Source organism: Haliaeetus leucocephalus, unplaced genomic scaffold (assembly GCF_000737465.1).
Source record: "Haliaeetus leucocephalus isolate CR32 unplaced genomic scaffold, Haliaeetus_leucocephalus-4.0 Scaffold495, whole genome shotgun sequence".
In the NCBI taxonomy this organism is placed as follows: domain Eukaryota; kingdom Metazoa; phylum Chordata; class Aves; order Accipitriformes; family Accipitridae; genus Haliaeetus; species Haliaeetus leucocephalus.
This window is the reverse complement of record NW_010972931.1, coordinates 6,706,571-6,734,185: the sequence shown is the minus strand read 5'-3', so window position 1 is coordinate 6,734,185 and position 27,615 is coordinate 6,706,571. Positions and strand designations below refer to the sequence as shown.

Here is a 27,615-nt window from a genome sequence, read left to right as displayed (position 1 = left end):
CCGCCCCTTTTGCCCCTTCTTCCTCCCCCCCTCCCCTTCCCCAGGACCCCGCTGGGATTTTTGAGCTGGTGGAAGTGGTTGGCAATGGCACGTACGGGCAAGTCTACAAGGTTTGTGGCAGAATTTCTTCTCCTTTTATTATTGCCATTTTTCTAGAGGTGTAGCCGGTGTCTCTGCCGGGCTGAGCGCAGGGCTGAGGGCGAGCCACCCGCTGTGGCAGGCGGAACAGTTAGGGATGATAAAAATGTTGTCCTTGTCATTGTTGCTGCCCGTGACAAGTTTGTCAGCCTCTTGGCTTCTCTTTTTCCAGAGGGGCATAAATTACTCTCCCAAGTACCCCTCCTGAAATGATGAAATAGTGCCTTATTGTCCTTTTTGCCCCCTACTCCCCCCGTCCAGAGACGTGACCAAACCGAGCGGACCCTGTCAGAGGGTGTCCGGGCTGTACAAAGAGGTCCACGGGCTTATTCAAAATTGCTGCTGGAAGTCCTCGTGGAAGTTACTGCTGCTGCTGCGGTGACTTTAGACAAAGGCATTGGCCTTCATTAAAATTGTCACCCGGTTTCCTTGTTGGAAAACCTTCAAAGTGCTGAAGCTGTCGAGTCGGGGGTGAGTGGTGCTGCATCCGATCCCACTGCGCTGTGCAGTGCAGCGATGGGGCGGGCAGCCTGACAATAATAAGCGATCGAAGCAGGGAAGCTTATTTCGTGAAAATCAGAATTCCCAGAATAACCTGTTTGACAAGTGTATGACTTTAAAAAAAATAGAAATCGGAGAGTGCCCATGTGGGTGTGAAACTAGCCTCCTTTTTTTTTTTTTTCCCCCCCCTCCTCCACTGTGCAGTCAGTGGAACAAACAAATCTTGAGATTGCATGACTTTGCAGTGAGTGCTAGCTACCAGGATGACTAATTATTCACACAGTCTTAATATTTGGCTAAAGACTGAAGGCTCTAGCCTTAAACTGGGTAGAAATGCGAGGCACATTTGCAGAGGGAAGGAGAGATAACTGAAAGTAAGCGAGTATGCCTAGTTGCTTTTGTTGGGTTTGGGTTTTTTTTGTTGGTTTTTTTGCAGTATAGTTGGTGAGTTTCCCTGATGACAAGATACTGCTCCTTGCAGCTCCAGTAACTAAATAAAGCACTTTGGTGCCTCTTCTGCAAATGAAACACATGTTGGTTTGTTTTGAGGGCGTGAACCTCAGCCTTCATGGTGGAGAAGTAGTCTGTCTGCGCAGCGTGCGCGTTGCATTTTAAGACCAGAAGTGGAATAACCAGACTGCTGCTGTTGGCAGAAAGCTGGAAAAAAGGATGTGGGTCAAAAAGCCAGAGGAGGAGGGGGGGATGAGTGAGAAGCTGCACTTTGACACCACCTTGACCGTTTAATTTTTTTCTGACATTTTTTCCTGACAAATTGAATGACACCATTTAGTTTTTTTCTGTAATCCTTCTGCTCCCAGAGCTTGCATCACCTGAACCCTTCTTACAAAAAAAAAAAAAAAAAAGTAGGGCGTGAATGTGTGACTTGAAACTCTCCTGTTAATTATTGCAATTTGGTGCATTGTTTCTCGGCTTACTTGTTAATGCTTTGACTTAATGAGCGAAGTTGTCGGTGGTTTAACAGTCTTGACAGTAGAAATTTTAGATTTAATTTTCCTTAAGGATGCTAGAACTTTCCTGGAATAGTTAGCGTTAGAGATGAAAATCAGCACGTGCATTTATTGACTTGGGAGAGTGGATGAACACCTGAGGTCTAAGGGCATCGGTGTCACTCTGTAAGAGGGGGAGCAGCAGGCGGTTTCTGTCAGGGCACTAGGCTTAGTGTGTGTCTGACAAGATTTCTCCTGCCCTTCCTCACTGGTTAGACAACGGTGGCAATGTTTCCTCCTGCCTGGTAACGGAGGGCATGGTGGTTTGGGTGCCAGGAATAAAAGAAATAGGTAAATGCTGCTTTGCTATGGAGCCTGTCAGACAGTAGTAGATTGACAGGTGTGTAAGTTTGGATTGGCACTGCTACTCCTTAAGCATTTGTCCGCATTTGTGTACATAGTCTTAAAATGTGGACGCCTAACAGGGTTGTACGTAAACAAAAAATACCAAAACAAAAAACTTCCTTGCTGTGATTAAACCTCGGCATTCTTCTTAAAAGAGTGCAGTAATGTAAAAAAAATAATCAGTGCAATAGCAGTGCAGTAGTATCTAACTTTTCTCAGCCGCTTTTTTGTTAGGAAAAATGCTCCCGGGACACCCAGAGATGAAGCTGTGTGTGTATGTTTTGAGGGCTTTCGGAGGAACTGCATAACCGAGGGAAAAACGTGGTTACGCTGTGTTTTCTTGTCGCCTTCCGCTTTCCTCCTACCCAGCAACCTCTCCTTGAAATCCCTCTTCCCAGACGGTTTTATTTCCCTTTTAACCAGTCTGTCATCCCAAGGGACTGGCAGGGGTTAGGTTGTCTTTGAAGAGCCACGTCCCGGAGATCTCCGGGGTACTGCTAGTTTGATGTACTTCCACATTTGTGTATCGGCATCAGCGATGATGTCACCGGGACGCGGGGAGTGGGATTGGCTGGCTACCTGCCACTGCGGGGAGGACGGAGGGAGCGGGAGAGGGCATGACGTTATCTCTTTGTCTAGCTCATACACCCTGGCGATGATACCGAAGGTCGTTTTGCCTCGCTGGGGAGTCTGCTTTCCAGCGGTGGTGGGAAGGAGACCGCGCTGACCTGTTGAAAAGCAGGAAAGAGTCCTGGTTTTCTCCTCTTTGCCTTCGCCGAGCTTGCTGGAAATAGCTTCGAGCGATCTGGCTAGTGATATTTCTATAGATAGTTCGGCCTTAGGTATTTATTTAGGTGTATATATAGGTGCAGAGATGAATATAAGCTCATGAAATAGGAGGGCAGCCCTTAGTTGCTTGGCACCTAAATGCAAGTGAAGTTACTCCCTGTCACAGAGCAGTGTGGATCCTCCTGGGATTTTATGCCGTTAAATGGGTTGGCTGATGTGGAGCGTACTGGGGGCCCGGGACCTCGGCGGTGAAGTATTAAAAATACAAAGTTTTCAGCCGCTCTGCTTAAAGCCTATAGAGTTTATGTTATTTTCATCTTCACAAGCTCGCTTACACCTCTCCTGTGTGAAGGAGCCTTGTGTTTCAAGAGGAGCTTGTTACACAGCGGTGCATCGGGGAAAAAACTGAGCCCCGGGTTCCCCGGCCCTGGGTGCCCAAAAGGAACGGGCTGTTTTGGGGAAGTCTTTGCCCGGCGCAGGGGAAGGGGAAGGGGCAGCGGCGGGGCTGGCTCGTTCATCCTGGGGCAAAGCAGAGCTCCTCTGCTGCTTATCTGAAATCCTGGGGAATGAAAGGCCAGCCTGGAAGTTGTTCGCCCTTTGGTAGTTGGTTCGAAATCCGAGGATGATGGCACGGAAGGAAGAAGGAGGCTTCTGCAAGTTAGAAAGCAAAGGGTTAAACGTTGCAAAGTACAGCAAGCGGAGTTCCCTCCGAGCTGGTGCAGAAATGACTGGCCGAGGAACCCCCTGAGCCTGTAGTTTAACACTTTTAAGGAGCCCCACGCCTCTGCTGGAGTTTGGGAAGAGAAATTTCCCTTCCACCAGGTTGGTATCAGCTGCTGGGAGCCAGAGGCAAGTGCGGGCTTGCCCGCAGCAGGCAGAGCTGGCAGAGGAGCCCACTGGCCCCGAAGCCCTCTTGTAAGCCCCAGAGTAGCGATGTACCACCTTTAAGCAGCAGAGATGCGAGCAGGGGATGATGGGGATGGCACAGAATTCAGCAGAAAAGTGGTTTGAGCCTGTAGTTGTGCTTTTTGTGCCCTGCTGCTGCGTTGTGGGATGGCTGTGCCACCACTCTCCTTTCCTCCTGAGCTCCGTCCTGCTTTATCAGAGCACTTCAGCGTAACTGGAACTTGTAGCCGGCTTACCAAATGATTAGCTGCCTTAAGGACTTTTTTTTTGATCTTTTGCAAATAGTGGAGAAGCATTTTTAGCATTGCTGCGGTTAGATTTTAGTTTTTCGCATCCAGTAGTAAGCTTAATTTGAAGTTTGGCTCACACGAAATGAAAACACTCCCGAAATTTGCCTCGAGATAAGATTCGAACTGGGTGTTTGCTTCCCTTCTTTTTTTAATGCAAAAATGACCTGTGAACTAAAGGCATTGGTTAATATTTTGCAGATTTTAAAATCGCTACCGTCTGATCGTTCATAGAGGCATAAGGCTTACTAATTTTGCAATTGAGACTGAACTGTGTTAACTTGCTTAGTCACTTTCTCTTTGGTTTTTTTGTGTGTGTGTACGTGTTTTTAAAGACAGCTAACACTTTAAAATAGCTGTTGTGAGTGTGCTGTTACCTCTCACAGGTAGGCATCGTAATTCTCTTGCAGCAGCAATGACTGGGGGGAAGGATGTTTTTGTGTGAGTTCTGAGGCATAACAGGAGTGCACCAGAAAGCTGAGAATTAGGGATGATACTGCTAATTGCCCTCAACGCAGGCTGGTGTGGCTTTCTAAGAGCCTTGTAATAGTTAATTCATAGTGAAGGCTTCTTTTGTTGATTTATGTTGCAGCCTTCCAAAACTGCATGTAAATGATGTGTATTGTCTAACTGCTGGCTCATAAAAGGAAATGATGTAAGATGTGATCGTTTAAATGCTGATTTGAAAATAAATTAAAACTTGGATAAATGTTTTCCCACGCTAAGGATACTCTATTTTTGTCTTAATGGACTTTCTATCTTACAAGGTGACTGTGTTAGGGGGTAGGAAGAGAGGACAGTGCTTGGTATTCTCTACTAACTCAGTTGAATTTTTTTTTTCCCCTCCCTCTCCCCTTTCTTTCTCTCGCTGCTAAAGGGACATCATTGTGGATTCAAATGATTTTGTTAAACATGAATACAATTCCAGTCTTATCGCTATAAAGACAAACTGTACTGAGGATCAGTGAGGTCACTGGCTTTCAGGAACTGGTCCAGACCAGCTCTCTTAAGTATGAACTGCCCTTCTTCCCTTCCTCCTCTGATTTTTCATGGATTGTGTTGCAAAGGGAGAGTTTGGCGTTGGAGAAATCGGGAAGGACCAGGCAGCAGCTGGAGTACTGGCATTTCTCTGGGTCCTGCGGCTAGATGTTTGCTCCCCTGTCCTCCCCCAAATTGGCTGAACTTTTGACCAGTTCTCCATCACCCAAATCCTTCTTAATTAAATATACAAAAGCTAGGCAGGTGGCCAGTGGGGATTACTGATATTTATTTTTATTAAAAAAAAAAAAAAAGAAAAAGAGAAAAGAAAGCAACCTGCCAATTGTGGGTAACCACATGTCCCTTTTGTTCTTCCTCCCCCAGTCCATCTGTCTGTTTGTCAAAACGTCTTTTTTTTTATGTATCTTGTCTTAAATCAAATTGCAGGCTCCTGGGACAGGGACTCCTTATTCCTGGAGTAACGAGAAGAGGGCCTGGCACTCTGGGACCTGGGTGTGTGCAGGGCTTCGAGGTGATGGATGTAACAAAATACAGTCCAGACTCTTATGCTGACTCCTAGGAAATTTTTTCAGCTTTCTGTAGGAAGATTTTTCAACTGATGTGGATAAAATTTCAGTTGAAATCATCTCATACTCTCTCCTTGCTTTTTGTGCATGTGTGCTCTCTCCCCGTTGGCAATGGTTGGGTCATTTCCCCTGGTTTGCGAAGGCTGATGGTTTTCCCCATGAAGGTCTCTGCACCTTGCTCCAGGCCTGGGGAAGGTGAGCTTTATTCATACAGCCCAGGATAGGGATTTTTATTAGTTTAGGGATATTAAAGAAAGAAGGGGAGAAAAAGAGGAACGTGCACCTTCCGTTTCCTTGCTTTCTTTTTGCTCTCTCCTGGTAATGGAAATTTTGGTGACATGTTATCAACTTCCAGGCACCAAAACCTCAGCGGCAGTGTGCAGAAATGCTTTTTTTGGCCTCTGTGATGATGGCAGGTCCGCACCTCCCACCCTAGGGGATGATGTAGAGGAATGTCCCCAAAGGGAATCCAGCATTACAAGAGGTGTTCACCCTTTGCATTTCCCTGCCTTCAGCGTATACATTTTTTAATATAAATTTTTGGACTAGAATGCTAGCTGACTTTTCTCATGTGGTCTAGCATGTGTTTGTGTATACACATTATGTTCTAGTCATCTTCTTTTCAAGTGGTACTTTCTGTTGCAAGAGTGATTTCAGCCGGGTAGGTTGTGTACCTGCCTTCTCAAGTTCTGTTTTCCTTGGAGGAAAGGGGTATTTTTGTTTTTTCCCGTTTCACATTTCTGACTGTACACTCTGGCTCCGCCAGAAGTATTTCTCCCTGCCTTTGGATGACGTTGATATCTAAGCTCAATAGCATTGACTTGCACAATGTGAGCTTGACTGTAGTCAAAAGTTACAGTAAGATCCTTATCTGCGGCGTTATTTTAGGTCCCAGTCCAACTCCCACTGGAGCTGGTGGAAAGAATTCAACTTGCTTGAACGAGAGGTGGGTTTGGGAGGCGATCTCATAGCTTTGTATGAGAGTTTTCTTATCACATACCTTGCATTTGTAGCATTATGGGTCCCTGATTGTTTCTCAGGTCGGCACAGGCTCAAAAAAAGAGACTGTTGGCTCTAAAATCGGGCAACTATGGGAAGGGGGAGGAAAAAACCCACAACTGTGTGTACTTCTTGGGAACCTTGAGGAGCTTTGAATGTAGAGGACTTGGAGAATTTGACACTGCGTCTCAGTATTACTTTCAAAGTGTATTTTCTGCCTTGGATGTGGTGTGAAACACTTGCATGGAGGCACAAAATGACACTGATTATGAACTGCAGAGTGCTGCCAAATGGTCAATATGCTGTTGTGAAGTTCATGATGCCTCCTCCTAACCCTCACTCCTGGTCCCCTGTCCTCTCCCGAGCAAGGCTTGATGTATCTCCTCCTGGATGGCCACTGGGCTCAGCAGTCCCAACTTCTGTGGGATGTATTTCAGTGTTAGAAAAAGGACAGAGCAGCTTTCTCAAAGAGAAGCGAGTACAGACTGGAGACACAATAGTCCTGCAGGCAGAGCAGTCCCTTGCTCTGCTGGGCTTTGCTGTCCTGCAGCAGAGTGAAATCTGCTGTTCTGAATGTAATGAAGAGCTACAATTTGACCTCAGTGGTGTTGGTTTTAATTTGGTGCTGATTGGGAAACCTGTGAGAAGCGCCACTGAAGAAGGATGAAATCCCAGAGACTGGGGAATGGAGGTGCTCAGCCTTGCAGAGGTCTTGCACTTCTGAGGCACATAGAGACCAGATGGATGTATGAATGCAGTAGGCTTCTCTTCACTTGAGAAATTGGTGCTACGAACTCCTATCTCAAGTGCCTTGTGCAGCTCACTGTGGCAGGCATGAAGGGTGTTGACTTCTCCCTGGGGTTTTCCCATGCCGCCCTCCTTCTTGATCTTGCATCATACTGACAAGTGAAGGACCAAGTCTACAGGAAGATATGGAGTTAGAACGAGGGTAGGACAGCTCAGAGAGAAGCAGTCTACTGAAGGTGAATTTACGGTGGGAATCAGAGGGTGAAGAAGGGGAAGCTGGCTTAAAGATTGAAGATGAATTAGTGGGCTACTCATAGTTGTGGGAGACAAAAAGTAGTGTGGAGTTGGGGAAGTGCTTAATATAAGGGACAGCTTAATTGTCAGTAGAAATACATTAGCATATGTAATTTATATTAAAATATATATATATTTATATATTATGAAAGAGATTAGCTTTTACCCGTGGCAGTTCGCTGGCTTTCACTAGCCAGCCAAGCTTTGGGCTTATGCACACCAGGGGAAGGTTTATTGACACAGGGTTTTTGTGCTGATTTCAGAATGGCTGGGGCTGACAAGACCTCCCTCGGCCCACCTAGCTGTGTTGTGACCATGTGCCAGAATAAGTGATGTCTTTTGAGGGAAGATTGTTTAACACTCCTGGCAAAATGCTTCTTTCCCACTGAAGCTGCGCCTCCCTGGGTTGCTCTGCCACTGTAGCTGTCATTATCGCTATACAAACAGGACACTGCAAGTGCCAACAGGTCCTGATCAGCCTGTCTAGTAATAAAACAGCTAATGTGGTAAAACTCCCAACGTGGATGCAGTTATACTGGTATTGTAGTGCTTATCTGGTATGTCTCCGTCCCCTCCCTTTGGAGCTGTCCCATGGCGCGTAGGTAAGAGCTCTCTGTGCAGGCATTGCAGTGACTCACGGGTTTGTACCTGTGGCTGAAGGAGCTACATGGGCTGTAGGCGCACTCTTCCCGGAGCAGAGCAGCACTGCCCCTGGAGAAGGTCTGCTGTGGGCTGCGATCAGCAATGCAGCTGCTGGGGTTTGGTGGTACGCCACGGCCCCTCGTCTGCTTCCCCCCCTGCCCCTTGTGTGCCTCGAGAGCCCCAGTAACTCCCTGGCTTTGGGGCTGCTGGTGAGGTCTGCTTGCTTAATGCTCTTCCCACCACCCTGGCCGGGGAAGTCCTAAAAGATCCCTGTGGGCACTTTGTATTTGCAGCTTTGGAGGCGTGAGTGCTGCCCTGCTCCTTACCTCCCTCCGAAGGCTTTGCTTCTTCCAGTGCCACTCTCCGTATGGAAATGCTGGTCCTCATGTCCATGCGTAACGCCCGTCTGCCTGGTCTTTGGCTCCTCACTCTGTGTTGTATTATCCCCAAAAGTGGCTTTTCTTTTTGGTATGCCTGTGGAGTTCACCTTAGCTTCACTGGATGTTTTAGGGCTCTGAAAATCGGACTCATTTTAGGTTTGAATGTTTGGGTTATCATCTTCTTATGTTGTACCAGTCCATGCTATGGACTTGTTGGCTCTGGTTCCTGCACCTGGCAGCTTCACCAGAGGACAGAGGTGAAATGGGAGGATGTTACTTAAAAAGAACGGCAGCAGCTTGAAACACTCAGTTGCACCAAATCTGAGTTTTTATTAACTTCCTGAGAACTAGCAAGGCAATAGTTTACTCCTGCTGATTTACCTCAAAGCTGATGCACTTTTTTGGAGATTTTTGCATTTGGAACTGTTAAAAATTACTTGAAGTCTTAAAAATACAGCAGTCAATTCCAGTTAAGCTCTGGTAGTTTCAGTTGCTTCTTCCGAGGATTTTGTGAGAGTAGCTGTAGGGGATGACAGTGGGCAAGAGTTCATGGTTCTAATTTAGGCAGTAAGCTCAAACCAAAATAAACTTGTCTCAAAACCTGCCCCGTACACTTCGAGCTATCTAGTGGTATTAGGTTGTTTTGTTTTCAAACCCAGGAAAGAAAAGCTTAAGGTCCATGGGCCTTAATGTGTTATAGTAAAGTATACTGTGCCGTACTTGGGTTTATGTATCTTAAAGTCTGGTGGCCTCCCAACATTACTGGAATTCATTATTTTTCTTCATTTTTGTGCTGCATAAGGAAAATTCAGTAGAATACCTAAAAGGTAGCACAACTGTACCCAACTTGGAAGGCTGTTGTCAAGAGAGAATACTTGTACCTGAATTATAAGCCCTTGCAGCAGGGGTACATAAAGAAAATCAAAATGCTGATGGACCCTTAGCTGTAGTCCACTAGCCTGTGCTACTGCAGCAATCAAAATAATTCTTGGGGGAACTGGCGCAGCAGTGTTTGCCTATAATGATGAGTTGTTTGCCGACTGGAAGCCCTAACTGAGTTTCTTTTGTGCTTCTCCAAAAAACTGATAGTGCTGTGTATCTCCAGTTATTTTATGGTGGCCTGATAGGTGAAAAATGCATTTTGTAGCGAGAGCTACAGATATGCATGTCTTGGTCAGTAATTTACAGCTTGTTTCTGCGCAGTGAGCTTGGCTAGTACTTCTGAACGGTGCTTAAGTAGGTGGGCTGCCTACTGTCCGTTCACTGTCTGAATCTGAGCTATGTGCTCTAGGACTCACAGTGGAGAGAAATAGGACAGGGAATGGCCTCTGGAGATAACTACCCTAGGACGAGATAAATTGCTCTTTACCTGAGTCTTTGTCTGTTAATTGTAATGGGAACTTAGGATGAATGTCTCAGTTGTATGTCTTCTAGATGTCTAAGGTTGGACAGGTTGACCCCACTCTGTACCATGCATGTAGTAGCTCCTACAGTCCATCTTCTTTGTGGGATATATAGTAGGAGTGAAGATGCCTTTGTAAGTGGATGTGTGAATGACATGTAAAACCCCTCTTGCCCATCACTGGAAGGGAAGCATCCCTTTTCTGAGAAGACTCATAAATAAGTGACCTGGTTTTGCATGCACTTGCCAAGAGGTGAGTGTGTTTGCCCTCAGCTAGTATCTCTGCACTCTTACATGAAGGCTGGGAAATTAGATGTAGACAAATTTATTTCTGCAGAACTTCTGAGGGATCTGGTTGAGAAGAACTATCAGTGTGAAAAGCAGTCAATGCCTCGTGTCTCCTCTCTGTGCCCTCACCAGTAAGCGCTGGTGTCTTTCCTGTTCAGATAAATTATACTTCTGCAGAGAACGTGTTTATTCTAGGTTACTGTTTTTCAGGAGAGAACTATAGAAATACTTTAACTCTTTTGATGATGTTGATAAGGGTTGTAATTAAGTGCCTGACATTCAAGCTGTTTTTTCAAAGGTGTTCTTCTCTGCAAGGTATCCTTTCCCATCAAACCTGTTTGGGGTTTTTGTTTTGTTTTTCTTTTTTTCCCCCAGCCATGTCATTATATTGCTTCTCCGTAGCTGTAAGCTCAGCTAGTAGAATTCAATCTGGTTGTGAATCTTATTTTTAAATCTCAATCTGTTGTAAATCTGAGTATCTTTTCTCTAATTAACACTTGGGTTTTTTTGAGGCAATATACTGCATGTTCCTTCAGCAGCTACAGCGGACGTGCCTGAAGTACTTGAAGTTTCATATTCCACAGCATTTGTTAAACCGAACTGTCAATTGCATGGAAATCTCCCGTATAAACACAGAAAGAAGCGGAGCTCTTGTGTGCTTCTCCTCTGATACTCAAGTTATCCACTGTGCTTTACTTCAGGGTGAGGATATGGGAGGGAAGTACAGCGGGGAACTGGAATTCATTCCCAGCCACCCAGGAAATACGTGACAAAAGTACAATCCAAATCTCTGGACGCAAAGTTCTGTGCTTTAATCAAAAGAGATCCCTTCTTTGCCTTAGTGATAGCTGGGATCAGCTTTCATGCTTACCCAAGCCAAAGAGGAGGAAGAGTTTGCATATTGACCCTCCGGTCTCTTAAGAGCTGTCCAAAGGAAAGGGCTAAATTTCTTGGGTGGCTGGGCAGGTGGGTGTTGTAGGGTGAGCCTAGTGGTACCCCTCCTTGTTTTACTTGTTTTTGCGGTGGAATTGTTACATGCTGTCTTGCAGTTGGTGAGGTTTCTGTTCAAATGAGTTTTGCAGGAAGGCCTGCACTGAATTGCTCGCGTTTAACTGTCTTGCTCTCTGTAACAGAGGTGAGGCAGGTATTAGGATATTTTACCATGACTAAACGGCAGCGTTAATACCTTTAAAATTGGTATATTGACGTTTATGGGCAGGTATCACATTACAGTGATAGCTTCAGGGGCCTTCTGCTGCGTATGAGAGCTCTTGGTTGATTTAGAAAGCAAATAAATAACATTTTAAAGCTACCCTAACACAATCAAGCATGTTAAACCGAAAATGCAAGGTGATGCTACATCCTTAGCTTACCCTACAATCCGCTGTTATTTCAGCAGATCAAGTTAACGATGTACTGTTGCAGGAGAAGGAACAAAAGGCACAGCGTTGAGAACTACAGGGAAGTCTCGGATGTAAAGGACCTCCCTGATTTCAGGGCAGGTGTTTTGTACACCAGCGCCATACCTCGCACCTGATGCGCTCGTCCCGGGGCGCGTTCGGAGGAGTCCCTGTGCCGCAGGGGTTGGGGCTTTGGCTTTGGCAGAGCTGGCACACCTCCAGGCTTCCTTAAATTGTCGCCTTCGCCTGTGTTTCTGGTGTGGTCTCGCGGGGGAAGAAAGAATGTCAGCCTATTAATAGTGACAGCACAGGCTTTCTCCTCTTCATCTGTTAAAAATCGCTGGAATGCTTTGAATAACAAATTACCGAAAAATCTTTTTTTTTTTTTTTAATCTGAGTGTTAGGAAAGGTGCGCTTTGGTCCTTTCTTTCCCTCCCGTGAAATGCAATGAAATTCTCTGATCTGACTGGGCCTTGGGGGCTATGGAGAATGCTTTATGCAGCTCCCTCTGTGTGTTTTAGGTTCTCGCCAAGAGTTAAATTCTGGAGCGATGACAAGTGAATATGGAGAAAATGTTTCAAGTCATGTGAAAGAAATGTTACTTGCTAAATAACTTGAGTGTTAAAAGAAGGGATGGGAAAACCTATTCTTAGCCTTTGTGGAAGTCTTATATGGCAAGGAATGAAAATCTTTAATATTGACCTAATTTTATTTGTATTTAAGATCAAAGAGCTCTTGTGAATGAGTTGCTTGTCTTACATGTCACTGGCTTTATGGTTCTCTGAATGGCTTGAGGCAGTAAATCAGTCCTGAGTAATGCTACCTTTCCTTAGGTTTCCTCTGAGGTAATGGAAGAGTGCTCTGGTTTCCTCTTCAGGAATAAAAATATATTAGTTATTGAGCAGACTTCTTTCCAGCTAAGTTGCTGAGTTTGGAGGTGCCTTCTTATGGACCGAGTGTTGGGGCAGTGCTTGTGTTGGGTTTTGGGGAAGGAAAAGAGAAAGGGGCAATGAAACTGCTGTCAGTGACACTGCTGCTTCGGTCACAGATCAAGTCCTTGCTGCGATCAGGGTTTGACTTTGGAGCGTCCTCTTCTGCTGCTGCTCTGCACCTCTTAGCTTTTCGATAACAAAGCATGTAGTCAGCATGTGCTGTTGTAAGGAAATATGTTTTGTATACATACGGTGCGGTTGCACTGGGCTGTATGGGAAAGGGGAAGGTTTTATTTTGTGTTCCCCACCAGTAGGATTTCCTATTGCAGAAAGGAGGAGGGAAGGTTAAGCAGGCAGCTGGAATGCCTTGGGTAGTATCTGGTTACTTTATTCCAGCAGGGAGAGGGGTCCTGCTTGCTTATACAGTACAGGGCTGTGCTGAAAGCACTGCGTCTTGGAGATACCTTGACTTGCTGGAGAATCTACTGAGCCAGTAGCACCATAACGTGGGTTTTAGTCTGTCTCTGTAACTCACATTGGAGAAGATGGGAAAAGGCAATGTGAACAGCATTTCAAATCTGTAAAGATGTCATCAACTTAGTTTGTAGATCCTTGGGAGTTTGGAAACAAAGCCAGTAGCCTTGGGTATTGAAGTGTACCATTACTGTTAATATCCGTTCATGCTGCAGGATCAATACGCTTCGGAGAAGAGGAGATGAAGTTCTTTTTGAGGGTGCCATCATCTGAACTGTTGTTGACTGATGTGAAACGGCACATGTACATGAAAACCCACGGAAGAGGGTGTGGGTGGTACAGTACCTCTGAGGTGGTAGTTTGCTCTGGTGAGCTTTGACTGCTGGTGGGTCTGTGTCAGTGGTGGTGGATGGTGCTGACTCGGCAGAGCCTCTTCTCACCCCCTCTGCTCGGAGCCGGTGCTTGTTGTGAGAGTGAGAGGTGCCCAATAAACAGGGAATCTCATAAAGCCACTTCTGTTGCTGAACTTTACCAAAACCTGGCTTTTTGTCAAGGTTAGCTGAAAAGTTGGGAGTGCATTTTCCTTCCAAGAACTCTTGGTTTAAAGCTCCATTAATTGTGTGTCAGTTACCATATGTGTTATGATAATAACCAAGAGTGGAAAGGACTAGATTTATTTTGGTAAACATTTCGCCTAGTAAAAATTTAATAGCTTGTCTGCCTTCAAAGGCCATTCCTTTTTTTCCTGTGCAGATTGTGCACCGTGCACCCAGCAGCAGTACAGAGTGTTTCCCAGAGAGCCGTGCTTATAACCTGACCTTGAGATGCTGCGCTTCCCCGGAGAAGGACGGGGCTGTTCCGAGGATGCTCAGTCCTAGGTTTTTCTTTGCAGGGTGCAGATTGGGTTCGCCTCTGCTGCACTGAATTCTGCGGATTTCTTTTAATAGTGACTATGGACAGCTTTGAAAGATGATAAAAACAACACGCTGAAATGACTAGGGACTTGCGTCTGAATCACAGTCGTCAGCAAAACCACCTAGTTTCGGGAACCGTTCTGCGTGACGGCAGAAAAAGTCTTGTGAGCGCCTGAGCCAAACTTCTCTTCAACAGATACATGATTTCATGATTTGAATGTTGTGAGGGAAATGTTTTGAATGTCTTTGCTGTCTTAGGCTGGCAGGAATAATATCCTTAACAGATTATGCAGACTGCCTGTGTATTTATAATTTGAGGCGTAAATGTCATTTGAGAGAAGAAGTGCGGTGGAATAAGAGCATGGTAGAGGTAGTCCTTCTTACTGCAGTGTTCAGGTGTATATTGGTTTAGTTTAGGTTATTTTTCTAAAGCTAGAAGTACTTTGCCTGTCCAGGATCCAGGCCCCAGCTGCTGAAGTCAGTGGAAGTAAACTGGGTATCAGCTTGGCTCTGCAGCTTGGGGTTACCGCCATGGGCAAAGGCTTGCACATTTTGGGTTCGAGACAGTGTTCCCTCATCAGACTTGAGAGAAAAAAGTATTGTTTCTAGAAATAGCACTTTTTGGAAGTGCCTTACATCTTAAACTTCTTTGACTTATTCTTTAATCTTTTCTCATAGAAAGAATTTTCTATTTTTCCCCTTTTTCTAGTGGTGGCAGGTTTCTCTCCCTTTCTGTGGTTTGTTTTGTCCTTCTTGCTCTCTTCCCTCATACTCATCTGATGTGGGTGAATTCCTCCTGCTGCTCTCCCTTCCTCTAAACTCTACACTCATCATCCTTTGCATTTCTTCCTGTAGGCTTGTCTGTGGCTTTTTTTCTTTTTTTGGTATAAAAGTAAGTAACAAATAGAAAGGATATGGTTAAATCCGCATGACCTCTGGTATTGGCTGTAGTTCTGCCAAGGTGAGTGAGGTTTGTTTGTTTGTTTTTTCATTAATGTGTTTCTCCACACGCATTCTGTACCTTCTTTAGATCTTTTTTTGTGGTCTCTTTTTAGCCTGGCTTTCTGAAGAAATGAGGCTCCGTCCGTTTTACCCTGTCCTCAACACTTTTTCAACCCCAGGGCTGACTTCAGCTGTGTTTTGGTTTGGGGTGTGGATCTAAAATCCTTACAAGTTTCATGAAAAATAAATGACTTGGTAGATGGAGTGAGAGAACCTGTCTGCTATTGTCCTCTTACCCCCTGCTTCCCCGTGGAGAAAGCCTATTAAACCCCCTCTTTATTGGGCATCGAGAAGATCTGTGCCCAAGATGAAGGCTTCAGGCTTACCTCTGCTTGCAGTGCTGTCTGTTTGGAAGGTGGAGGCAGAGGGGTCACAGTTGTTACCTGTCAGCAGAGCAAAAAAGAGAAGGAAGATGGTCTCAGGTCTGTCTTTTTTCATCCACTGGGGTAATTTATTATTCTTTTTCCCCATCTTTGGGACAAAACTGTGGTGCCGCCTCCCAGAGTTAGGGGGTTCGCCGCCGGGGGAGGCAGCAGTCGGAGGAGCTCTGCAGGGATGGTCTCTCCCAGGGCTCCTCTCTCTGCTGGGATTGAAGGTGTGAGGTTTGTATATGCTAACTAAAGCGCATTGAAAGTCTTTGTCTAGACAAGGCACGCTGCCCTTGACACATGCTAAGTCTGTATGGTTAAAGCCTCGGGTACTTGGTGTGTGCTAACCTTGGGTGGTAAATCCAGGGCTAGACAAGCCCCCTGAGGAGGTGGGGTGGACAAGGTGGGGATTTCTTTGCATTAGTCTTTGCTGCAGCCTCAGCTGGTGCCTGAATGCAAAACTGCTAATAAACAGTCATAAACCCTGGATGCTTTTTCTCTTGTCAGCTCCTGTCTGAATAGGGGCTTTTTCATGACACATGCTTGTTTGCTCATGTTTCTCTTTTAAGGAAAGCAGTTAAACTAGGCAATAACCACCAGTAATTCAGTGCTCTGTTAAGCATGTAATAAACCAAGCCCCAGATCCCTCAGTCTCGAGCCATTAGAGACTGCTGCCCTTTGTTTCTCTCTTTGGGGGGAGGAGGGAAGAAATGGGGCACAACTGACTTGTTTGGTGTGGGAAGGATAAAAGGGTGGCCAGACAGGGCAGAGGTGTGATGGTGTGGTGCTCCCAGGACAGGCATCGCCATCCTTCCCAAAAAGAGCAAGATCAAAACCCAGCCTTTGCTCTGTGCCTGTGATGGCAAACCATTGTGGAGTCTGCTGCAAATTTGGTTAAAAACTATAAGGCTTGGAATCGTTTTCTGACTTTTGGTTAATCCAGGTGCAGCCCAGCTGTGAGATAGGCAGTAGCTGATTCAAATCTGCACTGTTTGTATCTGTTGCTGAAATACAGCCTTCTACTGAGTTACCAAGTGGACTTTGTTGGGATTTTTTTTTGTTTTGTTTTGTTTGGGATTGTTTTGGGTTTTTTTTGTTGGTTTTTTTTTTTTTCCCCACAAAGCTATTTGATGCAAGTGTTGGTGCAGAGTGGAAACAAGCAAAGGCTTTAACCAATGTGTAGATAAATGTTTAGGACAGGTGTCTTACAGAGTTCTGGGAAACTCTTCATGTAAAAACACAATTGAAGTGCCGCCTTATCTCTGAATTGCCCCTTTAAGCCTCAAACCCAGCCTCTGCAAATCAGTTTGCTCTTTTACAAAGAGAATGGCTTCATGCTATTTCTCTGCATGATTTTGCGAAATGCATTTCCAGAGGGGAGCTTTCTTACACATATGCAGAACAAATTTTAGCAAAACATTTCACTTTCTTCTGTCTTCCGACTTATGAAAATGAACTCCGTCATGACTTTTCAAAGTGTGGGTTTAAGCAAAAGCTCTCAAGGCATTTCAGTGCTGATTCTGATGCAGCTGTTAGTTTAAGGAATCTCTTTTTAAACTGGAGGTGGCTGTTAATTATATTCAGGAGAGGAAAATGCAGTACTGAGCTGGATAAACTGTAGTTTAGCTGATACTTATTTTGAGGTTGGGTGTGGCAGGTAAAAAAGACATTCCGTCAGAAAGATAAAAGGAGAAGAACTGGTTTAAATTTTAATACAACCTTTTCTAAAAATTTCTCCTTCTGCAACATATTTTACCAGCATTGCCATCTGGGAAAGCACCATCGCTCCCTGCCACCCCACTTCAACTGCTTCGTTGCAATGCTTCTGGTTTTTCAGAATTTGATGCGACTTTTAGATGCTCACTGCAATTCACTGTAGAACTTTTAGTATATGTGAATTTTGTTTCCGGGTCCTTTAGGTATAAGGAAGTGCCTATTGGCTCTGTAAATGCAGTGTGTAAGACTATAAGGGTTAGGCAACTGGTGGAGGGGGAGGGGGGGAATCGAGAATGGAGAGCAGGTCATCCCTGTGGGTCTGACTTCAGCTTGTTGGCTTTCAGCTTCCACGTGGACTGTCACCGCATCCCGTCTCTGGTTCTGTGGCTTAGCCTGGGCGATTGTCCCCCTGAGACTGTGTGGGCATCACGGCCTTAAGAAATGGTTCATTTAATTCGTCAGGATGGTAATAACATTTGGTGGGGGAAGCTTTAAATGTGGAGTGACTGCCCTTGGAGCCTGGAGCTTAGTCACTGTTTTCCTTGCCGCTTGCACTTCTCCTCCCTGAATGCGGCCGGGGCCATCCGCCCCCTACGCAGGAGGGATGCTCTCCCCTTGGGAGCTGCCTGCCCTCTGCTTCGACTGGGACCGTATTGCCCAGGAACTGCTTTTCCTGCCCTCCCCGGGAGTGGAGTGGGTGGGAGAGCTGCGGGACACACCGGGCTTCTTATACTCACAGTTTCCAAGCCTGCCAGGTTTACCAGGTGAAGTAAAATTAGTTATCTATTCAGATTTTTCTCACCTTGTGGGTGAATTGAGGCGTGCGTAAGGGTGTCTGTGGCCTTATGCCATATTGTGAGCAGCGGGGGATGAAGAAGAAGCTGACGTACATCTCCTCTCCAGCATTATGCACGCTGGTTGCCACTGTATCCTTATTCAGTCTTTCAGGTGCTGGATGATGATGCAGTGTCTCTCTGGTAGCGGCAGGCAGCAAATAATAAAGACCAAAGCTCTTCCACTTAGATATCTGGAATTTTGAATGTACTCACTCAGCCTTTCTTCCAGGAAAACCACAATTGCATCTATAGCTCAAGCTGTTTTTTAAGATTCCCTCCTTCCCCCTCCCCCGACTACCCTTGATCTGCAAGGAGCTGACAGTTGCGGAAGGATTGAGCCAAGTCTGTTTTTTAGGTATTAGGAGGTACTTGAGGAGTTTCTGTTGAGACCACCATCTGGTCAGAGATTCATTTGCTGAGGAGCTGCGCTGGTTCCAGGGGAAAACTGTTCAGATGTGGTGTGTACATGTAAGGTACTAGCAGGCTGAAAAGGCATTAAGGGAAGGTATAGGCTGCTGTATGGTTACTTCAGGACTGTGTATTTCTTGAAGATTTAACTGGACGAAAAATAGCAGCAAGTCCAGGCAAATGGGCAGATCTGTTTCTTAGAGGGATTGGTGCCAACCTCTGTAATGCACTGGGTAGGCAAAAGGCTCTAATCGTTACTTGCTCCTATATGGCAAATTCAATAATAATATAGGTGCCTGAGTACTTGGGAATCGCTCGCTTCCCTCCATTGATCTGGACCCATCCCGTGCAGGAATTGCTGAAAGTGGGTTGTGTTCTTGGGAGGAGTTTAAATTGCAGCAGATTTCCAGCTAGACCCCTTGAAGTGTTCAGATTGCTAGAACAAACTCAGGAGAGAGATGCTCTTGCCCTCGGACACGGATCCTGTTTGTTCTGCTCTGCTGAATTTAACCTGTTGTGTTTCATGCTCTCCTTCCTGGAATTGATTGAAGATTAGAGCCAGGGGGACACGACACACACGTCCTGCTCTGGGGGCATTGCACTGCTGGAGCTTCACATTTAGGCACCAGAAGGATTAAAGGGCGCACTTTGAAAAGATACTCCTTCATCTCACTGATAAGCGGCACTGAACCAGGCGGAGGGAGAGGAGGTTAATGCCCCTTTTACCCAGGGTCTGTTTAAAGAAAGGCAGTCGTTTAGCTAAAATATACATCCACAGTTCATTTCTGTTTAAACTGAAATTACTGAGTAAAGAAATGCATCCTGGGAACAGATTAAGCCATATGCTAGGAAAGGAGCACATTTCTCTCAAGCTGAGTTGACAGCAGCATGCTTAAGGGTTTTCTGTATTAAATATTTGATAAATCTGTAGTAGACTTGAATTCTGTGTGGTTTTAATTACTTCTGATTTTTTTAAGCCTGCAGGATTCTGACATTTTTCTTCATCTTCCCTTTTTTCTGCCCCTCCCTGGCCCCCCCCCCCCAATGATCCCGTTTCATTGTGGAATGAGCACTTGGGTATAATTGGCCATAGCCATGTCCTGGTGATGAGCAGAGTGATCCCTGCAGAGCTGGCCATAAGGCTACGTTTCCAACTCTCGGAGGTCCAGAAAGCTCTGGTCCTGAAATTTATTGCTTCAGAAAGATTCGATTATTGTATTAGCATGAGGTTGGTTTTATCGCTACTTTCTATACTTTATTAAAAATCTATTATTAAAAGTGCAAGTATGTGTATTTGTTTCTAATGAACTCTTTCTCTGCTATTGGCAGCAATTTGCTAAAGTGTTGTTAGCAGCCGGTGCTTCCAGGGATGGTGGGGTGGGGAGGGAGGAGTGGTAGGGAGGCATTCGCTCCTCCTATTTTCTTTGCAATATTTTATTTTATTTTATTTTATGTCAGAAAATACTTAGGGTTTGTTTTTTTTTCAGGCTGGAGAGAGGCTGATTCTCCCTGTGCATTTTAAAGCAGGGTTCTGGATCTTCCTCTCCCGTTGAGTTATATTTGGAGGATATTTGCCCGTCTGTGGGCTGTAAGCATGTAAGTGCCACCGGCTGCCGTGCCTGTTTGCTTTCTTCCCCCCACTCCCAGCTGAGCAAAGGTCGGACCTTTCACCTGCTCCCCGCTTTGCATTTCCAGCGTTTGGGTAAACTTGTCTTGCCGGGGAGCCATGGGCACAGGCGATTTCTGCTGAGCAGATGCACCTGCATTATCTCCCCATGCGATTTATGTCGGACAGTGCGGTGGTGTTCTCCAAACACTGAGTGGAGAAGGAGGTCAAGGGGAAAAAAAACCCAAGCCATAAGCAGTTGCTTGTAGCTGTTTCAGACAGTCTATTCTTGCTGCTGCTTTATCACTCACGTGCTTTGGGACGGCAGACTCTGGACTGCAGAGGGTAAGAAAAAAAAAAAATAAATCCACCCCAGAGAGAACTTGGTTTGCTTATTCACAGTGCAGGTATCTTTCCTAGCAAGAACCCAGCTTTTTAAGGGAAAAGCACTGATCCCACGTGAGCAATCGTGATATTTTGTTGTGAGGAATCAACACAATCCTGTGCAATGCAGGGCTGTTAAAAATACTTTCACCAGGGTAGGGGTGCAGGCTGGTGGTTAAGTTGTCAGTCTTTCCCCATTTCTCCTTATTTTGACCAGGTCTGTGGCTGTTTGTCTCTTGAGAGACCCTTTCCAGAGATGTTTTCTGTGATTTTATAGGTTTTGGTTCCCCCCCCCCCCCCCCAATGGTATCTTCTTGGTCTCCGAGTTTTGCATTCTCCATCCTTCAGAATATTCAATACTTGGGAAGTTAATCTTTCTTCAGTCTGTTTTCCATAAGGTTGTAGGTATTTAAGAAATGCTGGAGACAGCTAAAACAAAAGACCTTCCCAGACAAAAAATATAATACAAGCCACCTGAGTAGCTTGGCCTTCTCCCGCCGCCTGCCAGCAGCCCTCCTTCTCCCTCAGCCTCAGGGCCTCCGCGAAGTCCCTCCCCTCCGGATTTGCCAAGCGCTCAGTTGCGTGTTAATCACCGGTAATAAAAAGCATGTTTAAGATCAGACGAGTGTCTAACGATACCTGTGAAGACTACATGTCTCCTCAGTCTCTGCAGCTCTTCGCCACAGCGAGCGTGGAGGGAGTGATTCATACCCCTCAGCCGCAGCTGAGTGAGTGGCTCACCTGAGGGCACCGGCTCCGCCATTTCCCTCTCACCTCCCGCCTCAGGCTGAGGCAGGTATGGGGCAGATCCTCGTTTCTCAGGAAACATCAGGCGGGTTATGTATGCTTGGGTAGAGGATGTGTTTGCTGTGTGCAAAACACTGGTAAAACTCCTACTGAAGGGCTCTGGCTCGCCCTGCTCCTTACTCTGAGACCAGGGGTGTTTTAAGAGGACTCTGCTACTATGGACAGCTGTGGTAAAGATGCTCCCAGTGTGGGTACGGGTCACGGGGGCTGATTAGGGCTGATCTTCGTCAGGGCTTGTGTTAGCCACGGATGACCCTCTGGCTGACTGCAGGTTTGAAAGCTTAAGCTCAGGTGGGAGAGCCCGGTGGTGTCACCTTCCTCTGTCACCCACCTCTGCCGATGCTCGTCAGCACCTTGGCGTTTCCCAATGCTGGTTTAACTCCTTGTCAATTCATCTCTGTTATACAAGTCATCTGCTGACAAAACAAAGATCTGGGTCACTGCTCTTAAAATAGATTCAGCATTAGGCAAATTGCTCAAGCAAGCTCTCCTTTCCTCTGAGAAGGCAATGTCAACCCAACCTCATAGGGATACCCCTAACAAGCACAGCATCCTTCCGCAGAGGCCCTGTCAATTTAGCGACGCTGCTTTTAAAATGCAATGTCCAGCTGTTTGCACAATGTTTGACTTGTGCCTGAGGGAATAAGGGGTTTTTTTCTTTATATTAATGCATATATATGCATCAATATGAACTATTTTTTTGAGGTGGGCTTTGCAGGTCTTCTCTTTCTTTGTGCTTTGGTGCCTGGAAGTGTCAATTGGCACGTTAACTTTCATCCATAAGACCTATGATAAATGATATCTGTACAAGCTGATTGTTGCCCTTGCTTATAGGCAGAGTTTAGTGGTGCCAATTTCATCTTGATAATAGTCTTCTGGTAACTTCCTTGAACACACTGTGCCAAGCCCACGTATGGGTGTGCAACCGGTCAAGGTTGAATTACTCATAAAATTCATTTTTAAGGTCACGGCTGGGCCTCTGCGGACTCTGATCCCAAGTTTACAGGACTTGCTGCACCATGTGCCCTTCTGCCAAAGTCCTGTGCACTTCCAGGGCCTGGGCTGCAAAACGTGCTGCCGGGTGGTTTCTTCTGCTTGTCCAGCGGATGTCTTCTACTCTGAAGAGGGCTACTGTCACTAGGCATGGGGCTGGAAAACACACTGGTTGAAAAAGGGGAACTGGAAAGTAGGATGCTGGTTCTTCTTGTTCATTGGAGTCCACCTCTCCCTGTGTGTATTGACTTTACTGTGGGCATGGAAAGCATGGTAGCAAGTGATTTGATAAATTGGGAAGTCTGGGTGGAGTTTCCAGCTATGAAGCAAATGCAGTGAAATATGGTTTGGCATCCCACGAATGGGTTCCCCACTTTACCCTATACCAACCTGGGTTGGCAGTAGCAGAGAAGTCCCTCTAATGATAGGGGAGGTGGCAGTTTTCTACTAATTATGCCATAGAAAACATGGTATGTTATTAAGAGAGGGGTGGTTGGGCAACTTAAGCCCTCATAGATCTTTTCCCACCCTTTTCCTAATGTTATGTTCATAATACCTGCTCCGTTTTTGGGTTATGCCCTAAGTAGACTCCAGGCAAGGCTGTGGGCAATGCCTTGCTATCGTGTGAAACCATGAGCACAAATTGTGTACCCCCACAAGGCTCTGGGAGAGCAGATGCCTTATAGATGGAGCTAACAAAACCAGCCTGCTGACCTTTTAATTATTTAATTTAATTTTAATACTTTGCATGAATAAATGTTTGATTGGTTTGGGAGAGAGATGATATGATGCATACAGCTTTGTGTGAGATGTCATCACATACAGTGCTTTCTAAGAAGTCCTAAATCTGCACGTCTAAGAATATGGAAGTACTGTTTGTGTGAAAGAGAGGATGAAGGGTTGGTTGTTAATGGTAGTTCTTCCACCTGGAAGAGGGGAGTTGGGGGTGCTAGTACCCACTCCAGTCCCCTCCCAATGGTGTACTTTCAGAAGAAAAGAGTGCCTCAGGACTGCCGAGGGGTGAGAGGGGAGGACAGACTGAACTGAGGAGCTGCTGGTATTAGGTACCAGTTTTACCCCCAGCGAGGGACTGAGGAACAGAGGGAGTCGAATACTTGTGTAGATACTGTGCTCCATGGGAACAGAAAGCTCCCTCCTTTATCAGGCCTGTATGTCCCCGGTGGTTTGTAAGTCCAAACCATCTCTTGCCTGTCAGCTAAGAACAAACCATTTCCTTTCACGGACTAGAGGAAAAATCAAGGAACACTGTGGTAACTATTAATAATGTTTCTCTACTTCCCCGTGATGAAGTGTTGCTTTCTTTTTTCCTTGGTGATGAGAAAGCAGAAGTGCCAGGCAGTGATTTTAAACTGCCTGCTCCAAGGGACATCGCTACTTTGGAAATTAACTCCTTTACCTTGCCATGCTGCCATTGGGGTTAATCCTGACCTGGAGCCTAGCGTTTGCCTTTTCATTTTGGATGCTTCTCACTCCCAAATCACAAATCTAATCAACTTAAACAGAAATAAAAGATGCTAAACCAGGAGAAGGCTTTGTAACTGTTTTCCTAAGGAGACTGGTGCTTGCCCCGGCATAGCCTTTGTCAGTGATGCATTGGGAGCAGAAAACTGTTAGTTGTTGTTTGCCCCAAATCATTAAGTCAGGAAGATGGACTGAATGAGGACCAAAAATTGTTTTAGGTGATTGCCACTCTTTTTATTTTAGCTGTTCTCAAGTTTTGCTGTAGTGAGCCCAGCACTAAACCAGAGTGACCTTCAGCTGCTGCTAAACCTTCATTTGGGAGCTGAACTCTGGGCTTGACTTTATGCTTGAATGTTTGGTTCAGAAAGGTTGAGGGTTTGGACACAGAACGGTTTGCTGGCACGTGGGTGTACTTATGAGGTCAGGCCCAAAGTCATTCACGTGACTGTTGAAGTACTAGGATGCACAGAGTAGGATTTTTCAGCAGGGTGATGCTGAGTTGCTGTACACTTCAGTTGCTTGCTGTATCTTTAGAAAATAATTGTCTTTAGAAAATAATTGTCTATATCTATCTATCTATCTACCTATCTCTGTTCAGCGTTGCATTTACAAAATTACAGTACAGTTGGGCCCAGAACTGTTTCTTTCTAAATCTGGGGGTGAAATATTCATGTGGGCTGGAAAATAGCAAAAAGCAAATAGAAGTTTGCTGGAATGGTCTTCTAGCTTGTGCTGTGCTTTTAGCTATTATTCTCTATGCTGGAAACGGTGAGCTTAATCTTAACCAGGGTTTGAATGGTGAAATCACATTAAGTGCTAATTTTGACTCAAAAGGTAAGACAACAAAAGGAAGATGAATAGAAGGGTGGATGTAATGCAAAGAGGTTGAATTAGTATGTTGAGTTAAAGCCATGTGTGGAATATTCCTATTCAAGTGTTTCATGCGACTTCTGACGAAGAGCTCTCACTGCTGTGTTGTTGCTTGGTCTCCTCTGTGTCGTTACCATGAATTTTTCAGTGTATGAGAGAACTGTGTGTGTACTGCACATCAGAATAATATAAATCATGCATGTTAACATACTAAAGAGATAATGTAACTGCTGTGGCAGGCTGCCAGCATCTTTAAAATCAGGACTTCTAAATCAATGCCCTCCCCTCAATGTATGGAGCTGTGAGAGCTGTCCCTTGGACATACATGTACATATATTAATTTTTAGTTCCTATATGAATCAGTAGCTTTATGCAAGGCTTGATCAGATTGATAAAAGGCAAAAATGGATCCTGTCTAATACAGTATGGTGAAAGTGGCACAGTAAGTTCCTCCTGCATGAACAGTAGTCCCCTGATGTATCAAGGAGACCTGATTATACAACAGGACTAATCAGCTCTGGATGCTGCCATGAATTATGGGTTGGCTTAAGTGCTGCGATACACATTTCTGCCTTAAATTGACAGCAGAAGCAAAACAGAAAACCAGAACAGAAAGCCCAAATGTCGACAAGGCTTATCTTCTTTAGGTCTCTGTCAGGGTTAAAGAAGAGGTTTATTAATGTAATTATAACCTGACTCTTCTATCCAGGCTAGCAAGAATAAACCAGGTTATATTGGAACTTTACTGCATAATGTTACACAACTGTGCTTATTTAAATGTGGCTATTTTTGTAATATGCACGGTGCCTTAATGGGACTCATGGATAAAGAGTGTTGACCCACGGAAACATAGCTGAATATAGAGGTACAACGTTTATGGAAGTTACAGTGAAATCTGGCAATTTTCTGGTGTGTTTGCACTTAGGGCAGAAAGAAAAGTGGAAAAATAATGAGTGTTTAAAAAAAAAAACCAAAGCATATCTGCCTGGTGTATTTGTATGCCTTTTCATCCTATGAAAAGCTAATGCATTATTTCCCCCTCCCTTTCTTTCTTTGACCGCTCTCCATTTTTATTTTGCTAAATACGGTGCTGTAATTTTGGCACCTTATGCACAGAGCCTTCTCACTTTTGAATTTCGGACACCTGCAATTAATGTCTAAGGCTTACCTATTTACTCAGACTTGGTTGCATCTATGGTTGAGAGAGAAGTAGGCACTTCCAGGTGATTCATCTGACCTGTTTTAGACCCTGATCAAAAGGTGACTAGCTGAAACTAGCAGTTAGTTGCCCTGAATTAGGACAGATGTGTTCCTTCCCTCCACCCCCAGATCGCTTTGTGAAGAGGATGAGGAGGGTGACTTTGGTCTACCCCGGGTAATTCCCAAACCAAATCCACAGCTGTTAGGTGAGTTTGGAGGGGAACTGTGCTCGGGAGGTGGTGGTTCAGACCAAGTGGCTTTCGGAAATGTGGTACAATACTGGCTCTTGAGTACTCAGCTGTTTCTTAGATATGCAAATCCGCTCCCTCTGATTTGGCTGGGAGAGCTGGGTGTCTGCGTCTCCTCATGATGAGATTGTTTGTTTGTTTATCTGTATGGGGTTTTCAACATTACAAATTCCGAGTATAATTATAATAATAGATGGCATGGTTATTTCACAAACAGTGTGCCCTCTGCTGTGATCAGCTACTGCATTCAAGAGCCTACGTGCCCATCCACAGCTTCCTGCCCTCTCGCCATCTTTGTATTCCAGTTGTTCCAGCTTTCCCCTCCTTGGAAACAGCAGAAGTTTTCAAACATGGAAAAAAAAACAAAGGAACACTAAGAACATGATATAGTAAGGAGGAAATTATCAACGCATTCGTAAGAAGGAGCACTCTGTTGCCTTATTTTTGTGCAGGCTGGGAGTAGTGAGTGACACAGCCCCTGTGACGTGCTAGGTGGGTCTGTGGAGGAAAGCTGGCACTTACCTTGCAAATAATTACAGTCTAAGCAAGCTTAGAAAAGGGGCGGAGTGCGGGGAGTAGTTCAGTTTGTGAGGGATTTATTGTACAATGAAGTTGGTTTCACTTGGGTTCATATTTAGTGTTTCTAGTTCTAGGGTTTTCCCCTTGCAGGGTTCAAGTCACAAAGTAAGGGGACGCTGCCACCCATATGCTCTTCTTTGGAGGGGAGTCTCAAAATTTAAACCCCCAAATTTAAATGCAGCTGTTTCTTAGGCATTTCTTTCAGCAGAAGCATCGGCTGGGGAAGCTCAGCCCGTCCCCGCAGCCGGGCTGCAAACTGAACGGCAGTCCCCGTGCAGCTGCGCAAAGCGGCACCAGCCGGAGCGGCGGGGAGGGCAGGAGGGAGGAGGGATGCTGGGCTTGGCCCCGCTGTCGAAACGAGCATTTGGGAAACGGTGGCTGGAGACTGACAATTTGCAAAAGCTGGTTTTAGGGCCTTTTAATGACAGATCAGAAGTGCTGAATCCTCACAGTGCAAACTCTGCTGGTTCAAATCTGTTTGCGTTTGTTTATTTATTTATTTTAAACAGGTTCTCTTCCCACTGATGGGGCTTTGTGCCGGTTTGGGTATCCCTCTCCTCCCGCAGCCCGCACAAAGCTGGCAGGGAGTCCAAACTGTGGCTAATGCAAGAGAAACGTGGCCGGCTGGCTACCGGCTTCTCGCCGGCGTTTTGGGGCGGGGAGGCGGCAGGCTTTGCCTGCCCCATGGGTGCCTGCTGGCTGGTTTGTGCTGGCAGGCCGGTGGGGAAAAGGTACGGTCCCCAGCTGGCACGGGCGCGCTGGCAAAGCCTCTGCCACGTAGCACTGCTTTGCACGGCTCGCCTTGCCCGGGGACAGCCGCGATGGTGCGTACCCAGCTTGAAAAAGGGTTTTACCTGCCTCGGCGAGCGTGCTGGGGGTGCAGCGTGTCGGGCTGGCTGCCCTGGCAAAATGCTGCTTGGGCAGATGCGGCCCCCATTGTCCTCACCGGGGCTCCCGGTCGGCTGGAAACTGTTAGCTTTGGAGTCGGAGCGCTTGCAGGTACACAAAACCTGGGCTAAAAATGTCAGGCTGCAGTGTTGAAGGGAGGTCCCTCAAGTGTCACCTATGCCATGAAGATAAAACATCTGGGCCACTTTCCCTGGAGT

General features: G+C 45.7%; 1 protein-coding gene across 1 annotated transcript in view; it reads left to right on the top strand.

The window, feature by feature from the left end:
• The first annotated feature begins 50 nt into the window (after positions 1–50).
• The window catches only part of MAP4K4 (mitogen-activated protein kinase kinase kinase kinase 4), a 168,600-nt gene continuing 141,035 nt past the window's right edge, over positions 51–27,615 (top strand). The window contains exon 1 of the mRNA XM_010575718.1: positions 51–110. The gene's annotated coding sequence lies outside the window, so the exon portion shown is untranslated. The remainder of the gene's footprint in view (positions 111–27,615) is intronic.